This window comes from Chrysochloris asiatica, unplaced genomic scaffold (genome assembly GCF_000296735.1).
Source record: "Chrysochloris asiatica unplaced genomic scaffold, ChrAsi1.0 scaffold00120, whole genome shotgun sequence".
Taxonomy (NCBI): domain Eukaryota; kingdom Metazoa; phylum Chordata; class Mammalia; order Afrosoricida; family Chrysochloridae; genus Chrysochloris; species Chrysochloris asiatica.
Window position 1 is genome coordinate 2,289,787 of NW_006408638.1, and position 7,094 is coordinate 2,296,880.

A 7,094-nucleotide genomic window follows, 5' to 3' on the forward strand; every position below is an offset into this window, starting at 1 on the left:
AAACGTAAGGTTGCTATGAGAGTCAACACTACAGCACCTAGCAACAACAATTGCTCTTTATCTGTATTAAATGCACTATGTATTTCACCACGCTCCACTTATTGCAAAATATTTAAGGTGTGTCTTTTTATTATTTATAATGCCTACTATTTTATTAAGGAGATCTCGCATTGTAGGGGTTCTGAGTCAGGCTGGTAACCTCAAGGTGAGAGTTTGAAACTACCAGCTGTTCCGCGGGAGAAAGGTGAGGCTTTCTGTTCCCATAAAGATTTATAGCCTCTGAAACACTATACAGGGTTGCTATGAGTCGGAACAGACTCCATGGCACACTACCACCACCACCACCAATTTACTAGGGTCCTGGCATGGTGCTGTGGGATAAGCATTAGACCACAAGGTTGGTTTTTACTGCAAGGTAGGTGGTTCAAATTCACCAGCTGTTCCCTGAAAACCCTATACAGGGTTGTCATGGGTCAGAACCAACTCGACAGCACTTAACAACAACAACCATTTCATTAATATGGAAATCTGGTCTGGCACTCTAGGACTGCCATCCATAAGATTGGTAGTTCAAACCCACTAGCAGCTCCTTGGAAACACTTTACAGTGTTGCTATGAGTCAGAACTGACCTATGGCAGTTAACAACAGCAACATTTTTTTTTAAAACCTGTTAATCTTTGTTTTACCAATGTTGTTTTGTAATATACTGTAGTTTCAAGCCTATTATTGTTTTTTTTTTTGTTTTTTTTTTGTATAAACTGTGTTGTCCCTAGTCTGTGCAGACAGATATTCCCAGTTTATAACTCTTAAAATTCCATTTTGAAATTGTTTTCAAAGCTGTCTTACATTAACCCTGCCACAAGTATTATGTATTTGAAATCTCATGTTTTTCAATTTGTCCTTCTTCCCACATACACATAAAATTGCAATAAACACAAATTAATACATTTAAGTTAGTAAAGCTTGTTGTTAACTGCCTAGAGTTGGTTCCGATTCATAGTGACTCTGTGTAGGATTTCTAAGGAATAGCTGGTGGGTTTGAATTGCTGACCTTGTGGTTCAGACTCCAGTGTAGATCCTACAATATCACCCCAGTTGTTGTGGTTGTTGTTGTTGTTAGGTACCATTGAGTCAGTACCGACCTACAGCGAACGAAACACTGTCTGATCCTGGGCCAACCTCACTACTGTTGTCACGCTTGAGTCCATCGATGCTGCCACTTGGCCAGTCCATCTCGTTGGGGGTTTTTCTCTGACCCTCCACCTTACCAAACATGATATCCTTCTCCAGCAACCGGTCCCTCCTGACAATATGCCCAAAGTATGAGAGATGAAGTTTGACCATCTTGGCCTCTAAGGAGCACTCTGTCTGCACTTCTTCCAAAACCAATCTATTGGTTCTTTTGGCAGCCCATGGCACTTTCAAAATTTTCTCCAACACCATAACTCAAAGACTTCAATTCTTCCACAGTCTTCTATCACCCCAGTAGTCTGAGTAAATGTTGTTCTTGCTATGTGCTGTTGAGTCAGCTCTGATTCATAGTGACCCTGTATAAGGTTTCCAAGGAGTGGCTGGTGGATTTGACTGCCAACCTTATAGCTAGCAGTCCAGTGCTGATCATACAGCGTTACACCAGTACTTGTTGTTTTTGTGAAGTGCCCTCGAGTCGGTTCCAACTCATAGCAATCCTGTATAGGGTTTCCAAAGAGCAGCTGGTGAGTTTGAACCACTGACCTTTCAGTTCAAAACGACCTTAGGGTCCAGTGCATTATCATGCAAACACTACACTGGGACACCAGTACTAAGCCATGTACAAATGGCTTGACTACATTTCCCTGTATTGCTACCTAAAACCAAGTCAAAGGCTATATAATATAAAACCTCACAAACCTGTTTCTACAAGTGGTTTTATATTGCACATGCACTGACAAATACCTGCAAAGCAAGATAATTAAAGCACATTCCATCTTCTAATCAGTGTACTGAGTTCTACTCAAGAAGTTAAGCTCATTCTATCAGTATTATTAAAAAATCCTTCACCTGGTGTTTACATTTAAAACCTGTTTGAACATAAAATTTGGCATCATCTAACTCATCATGGTTTTAACAAGTTGGTATAAATACAACCATTTAGGAAAGCAAATTGGCTTTGTAGAAAGAGTTACAATATCAATTCTACCATGAATGTTTGTTTATAAAATGGCTGGGAGGTATTAAACTAAATTCACACATAAAGGTGGATCAGCTGAATGCCTCCATTATTTAGCAGCAAATGAACAATGCATTTGTAAATATTGTCTTCATAGAATTCACCTTGGCTCTCATCTAATCAAGGATACTTCTATATTCTACTTTGGTGAGGCAGCCACCCACAGCTGCACAGCAAGAACTTGGTTCTAACATGACGCTTTTGGAATCATTTCTAAGCCTATTGCTTGTCATCCTTCTAACCTTCAGTCTAACATGTAAACTCAATCTCAGTTTAACAATTTCTTATAAATCAAGCTGTCTTGTCAACTACTAAAAATAATAAAGTCAGCAGATATTCTCAAAGAATATTTTAATTAAAATTATATCAATAAAATTCTACCTTCTCCTCCTGGTGTGATGCAATAGGATAAGCATTGTATTACTAACCTCAAGGTTGGCAGTTCAAACCTACCAGCTACTCCCTGTGAATCCTAAACAGGATTATTATGAGTTGAAACCACCTTGACTGCAATTGACATCTTCTGCTCAAAGTTATTTTCTTCTTTAATGTCGACTTGATCTTTGAGTATGTTATTTAACATGAGGGAGTACTTCAAAATAATGTAAATATTTCTAGGAAATGAAGAATAAGGACCCCCACCACCACCACCACCACCACACACACAGGCTTGTGTTGGTAATGTAGGGGAGATAATGGTAACACCTTTCTTTACTGAAAAAGACACGTGGAAGGATAATCTTAAAGGAATCGATAATTTGGCTTTCTAATCTGCTACTCTGTAGCATACAGAATAGTTTATCTCATTTAAACACTCAACTGAGTACATGGACAAGGAGAATATGTTGCTGTTAAGTACTGTTGAGTCAGTTCTGACTCAGGGATTCTGTATAGGGTTTCCAGGAGTGACTGATGAGTTTGAACCACTGACCTTGTAGTTCAAACCGACCTTGTGGTCCAGTGCTTATCCTACAGCACCGAAGACAATAAAATAGACTGCAGTAGTTCTTATTTCTACAGGTTACTAACTGTGTAACTTGAGGCAAGTTAGCTCACAATTTTAAGTTGCATATGTTTCCATATACAATATAGACATGATATAGAGCCTCTCTCTTATGGTTCCACCGATTGTCTGTCAGTTTGTCACATTGAGGTGGCTTGCATGTTGCTATGATGCCAGAGGTTATGCCACTGGTGTTTTAAATACCAGTAGCTCTGAAAGGGTGGTTATTACAAGCCGAACTGCTAATCTCAAAATCAGTAGTTTGAAACTACCAGCTGTTCCATGGGAGAAAGATGAGGCTTTCTGCTCCTGTAAAGATTTACAGCCTCGAAAACCCTGTACAGGGTCACTAAGAGTCAGAACCAACTCCACGCCACATAACCACCACCGTCACCACCACCACCACCACCACAGGATTACACCCATGGTAGAGACATTTCAGCAGAGTTTCCAGACTAAAACAGACTAGGAAGAAAGAGAGAGGAACTACTTCTGAATGGTTAGTCACTGAAAACCTTAGGAATAGCAGGGGAATATTGTTGATAGGAGTCCTGGTGTGGCGCTATGGAATAAAGCACTGAACCAAAAGGTTGCTTTGAACCACCTTTGTAAAGTTGGTCAGAAACAACTCGACAGCACTTAACAACAATTGTATGATATATTGCCAGAAAGTGAATCCTTCAGATTGGAAGGCACTCAAAATACAACTAGGGTAGATCTGCCTTCTTAAAGTAGAGTTGGCATTAATAACATGGATGGAGCAAATCTTTCAGGACCTTCATTTGCAGATGAGGCACAACTCAAAATGAGAAGAAACAGCTGAAAAAATCTATTAATAATCAAAATGAGGAATAAACAAACTATGAATCTAGGAAAATTAGAAATTATCAAAATGAAATGGAATTCATAAAGATCAATATCCTAGGAATTAGTGAGTCAAAAATGGACTGGTATTGCCTACTTTATATCCAACGATCATATGGTTTAATATGCCCGGAATGACAAAATAAAGAGTCACGGCATCACATTCACTGTCAAAAAGAACATTTCAAGATCTATCTTGCAGTACAGTGCTGAGTTAGGATAATATCTGTACTCCTACAAGGAGGACCAGTTAGTAAACTATTATTCAAAGTTACATACCTACAACCAAAGTCAATGATGAAGAAATGAAAGAATTCTACCAACTTCTTTGGTCTGAAATCAATCAAACATGCAATCAAGATGCATTGATAATTATTTTTGAAACAATATAAACAATGATGATATACATTCCTCACCAGATGGAATACACAGAAATCAAATTGACTACATGTGTGGAACAAGACAGTGGAAAAGCTCCACATTATCAGCCAAAACAAGGACAGGGGCAGACCATGGAACAGACTAACAATTGTTCATACGCAAGTTCAGGCTGAAGTTGAAAAAAATTAAAACAAGAGCCCAAATATGACTTTCAACATATCTCACATGAATTTAGAGAGCATCTGAAGAACAGATATGATGCATTAGACACTAAAGACTGAAGACCTGAAGATGTGTGGAATGGCATTAGTAACATCATACAGAAAGAAAGAAAAAGGGTCATTAAGAAGACAAGAAAGAAGGAAAAGACCAAAATGAGTGTTAGCAACTCTGAAACTTGCTTTCCAGCATAGATATGCTAAAGCAAATGGAAGAAACAAGGAGGTAAAAGACCTGAAAAGAAAAATTCAAAGGTCAGCTCAAGAAGAAAATGTAAAATATTATAACGAAATATTCAATGACCTGCAGTTAGAGAACCAAAAGAGAAGAACACTATCAGCATTCATCCAGCTAAGGGAATGGAAAAAATAAATACTCAAGTCTTGACTTGTAATATTGAAGGATTTTATGGACAAAGTATTAAATGATACAGAAAGCATTAAAATAAAATGGAAGAACTACACAGAGTAACTGCACCAAAAAAAAAAAAAAAAAAGATCAATGTTCAACCATTTCAAGAGATTGCGTATGATCAAGAGTCAATGATACTGAAGGAAGAAATCCAAGGTTCATTGACGGCATTGTAATGAAAAAGCCTCCAGAAATTGATGGAATACAAATTGAAATCTTCAACCAACTGACGCAGCACTGGAGGCACACATTCATTTATGCCAAGAAATTTGGAAGACAACTACCTGGCCAACTCACAGGAAGAGATCCATATTTGTGCCCATTTCAAAGAGAGGTGACCTAACGGAATGTGGAAATCATCTGACAAAAAATCATTAATACACATGCAAATAAAATTTTGTTAAAGATAATTCTAAAATGGCTTCAACTATACATTGACATAGAACTTCCAGAGGTTCAAGCCGGATTCAGAAGAGGACATGGAACAAGGGACATCATTGCTGATGTCAGATAGATCTTGGCTGAAAGCAGAGAATACCAGAAAGATGTTGACCTGTGCTTTATTGACTACACAAAAGCTTTTGATTGTATGGATCATGACAAGTTATGGACAACATTGTGGAGAATGAGTGCTCTGGAACACTTAATTGCACTCATGAGAAACCTATTCATAGACCAAGATGCAGTTGTTTGAATAGAACAAAGGAACACTGAATGATTTAAAATCAGGAAAGTTGTATGCCAGGGTTGTATTCTTTCACCATGCTTACTCAATCTGTATGCTGAGCAAATAATTTTAGAAGTTGATTATAATAAGGAAAAAATGGCATCAGGATTGGGGGAAGACTCATTAACAACCTGCAATATGCAGATAATACAACCATGTTTGCTGCAAGCAAAGAGGGTTTAAATTACTTAACTGATGAAGATCAAAAACCACAGCCTTCAGTATGGATTGCACCTCAATGTAAAGAAAACAAAAATCCTCACCACTGAACCAATAAACAACATCCATATCAATGGAGAAAAGATTGAAGTTGTCGAAAACTTCATATTGCTTGAATTAACCATCAACACTTATGGAAGCATTAGTCAAGAATTCAAATGACTTATTACATTAGGCACTTCTGCTGCACAAGACCTCTTTAAAATGTTGAAGAGCAAAGATGTCAGTTTGAGGACTAAGGTACGCCTGACCCAAGCCATGGTATTTTCAGTAACCTTATATGCTTGTGAATGTTGGACAGTGAATGAGGAAGACCATAGAATTGATGCATTTGAGTTACGGTGTTGGAGGAGAATATTGAAAGTACCATGGACTGCCAAAAGAACAAACCAATCTGTGTTGGAAGAAGTACAACCAGAATGCTCATTGGGAGCCAGGATGGCCAGACTTCATCTCTCATACTTCAGACCTATTATCAAGGACTAGTCCCTGGAGAAGGATATCATGTTTGGAAAAGTGGAGGATCAGAGAAAAAGATGAAGATTCCAAAGATATGGATTGGCACACTGGCAGCAGCAATGGACTCAAATGTAGCAACAATTGTGAGGTTGGCACAGGACCAGGCAGTGTTTTGTTCTGTTGTGCATAGGGTCGATATGATTTGGTACCCACTCGAAGAACCCAACAACAACAATGGACAAATTATTGAATGATCCTGGAAATAGCAAAAGAAAATGAAGGAATTTTCTTCCAAAAAGAATTAGTCGATAATCAATTATTACAAGAGGTATCATATGATCAACAGTCAGTGGTATTGAAGAAAGGAGTCCAAGTAGCACTGAAGGCATTTTTGAAAAACAAGGCTCCAAGAATTGATGGAATATAAATGGAAATGTTTCAACAAACTGATGTAGCCAGCACTGGCAGTACTCATCCTTCTATGTCAAAAACTGTGTAAGACTGACTTGAACTCCTATTTGGATAACTGATTGGAAGAGACCCACATTTGTGCCCATTCCAAAGAAAGGTGACCCAACAGAATGTGGAAATGCAAACAATA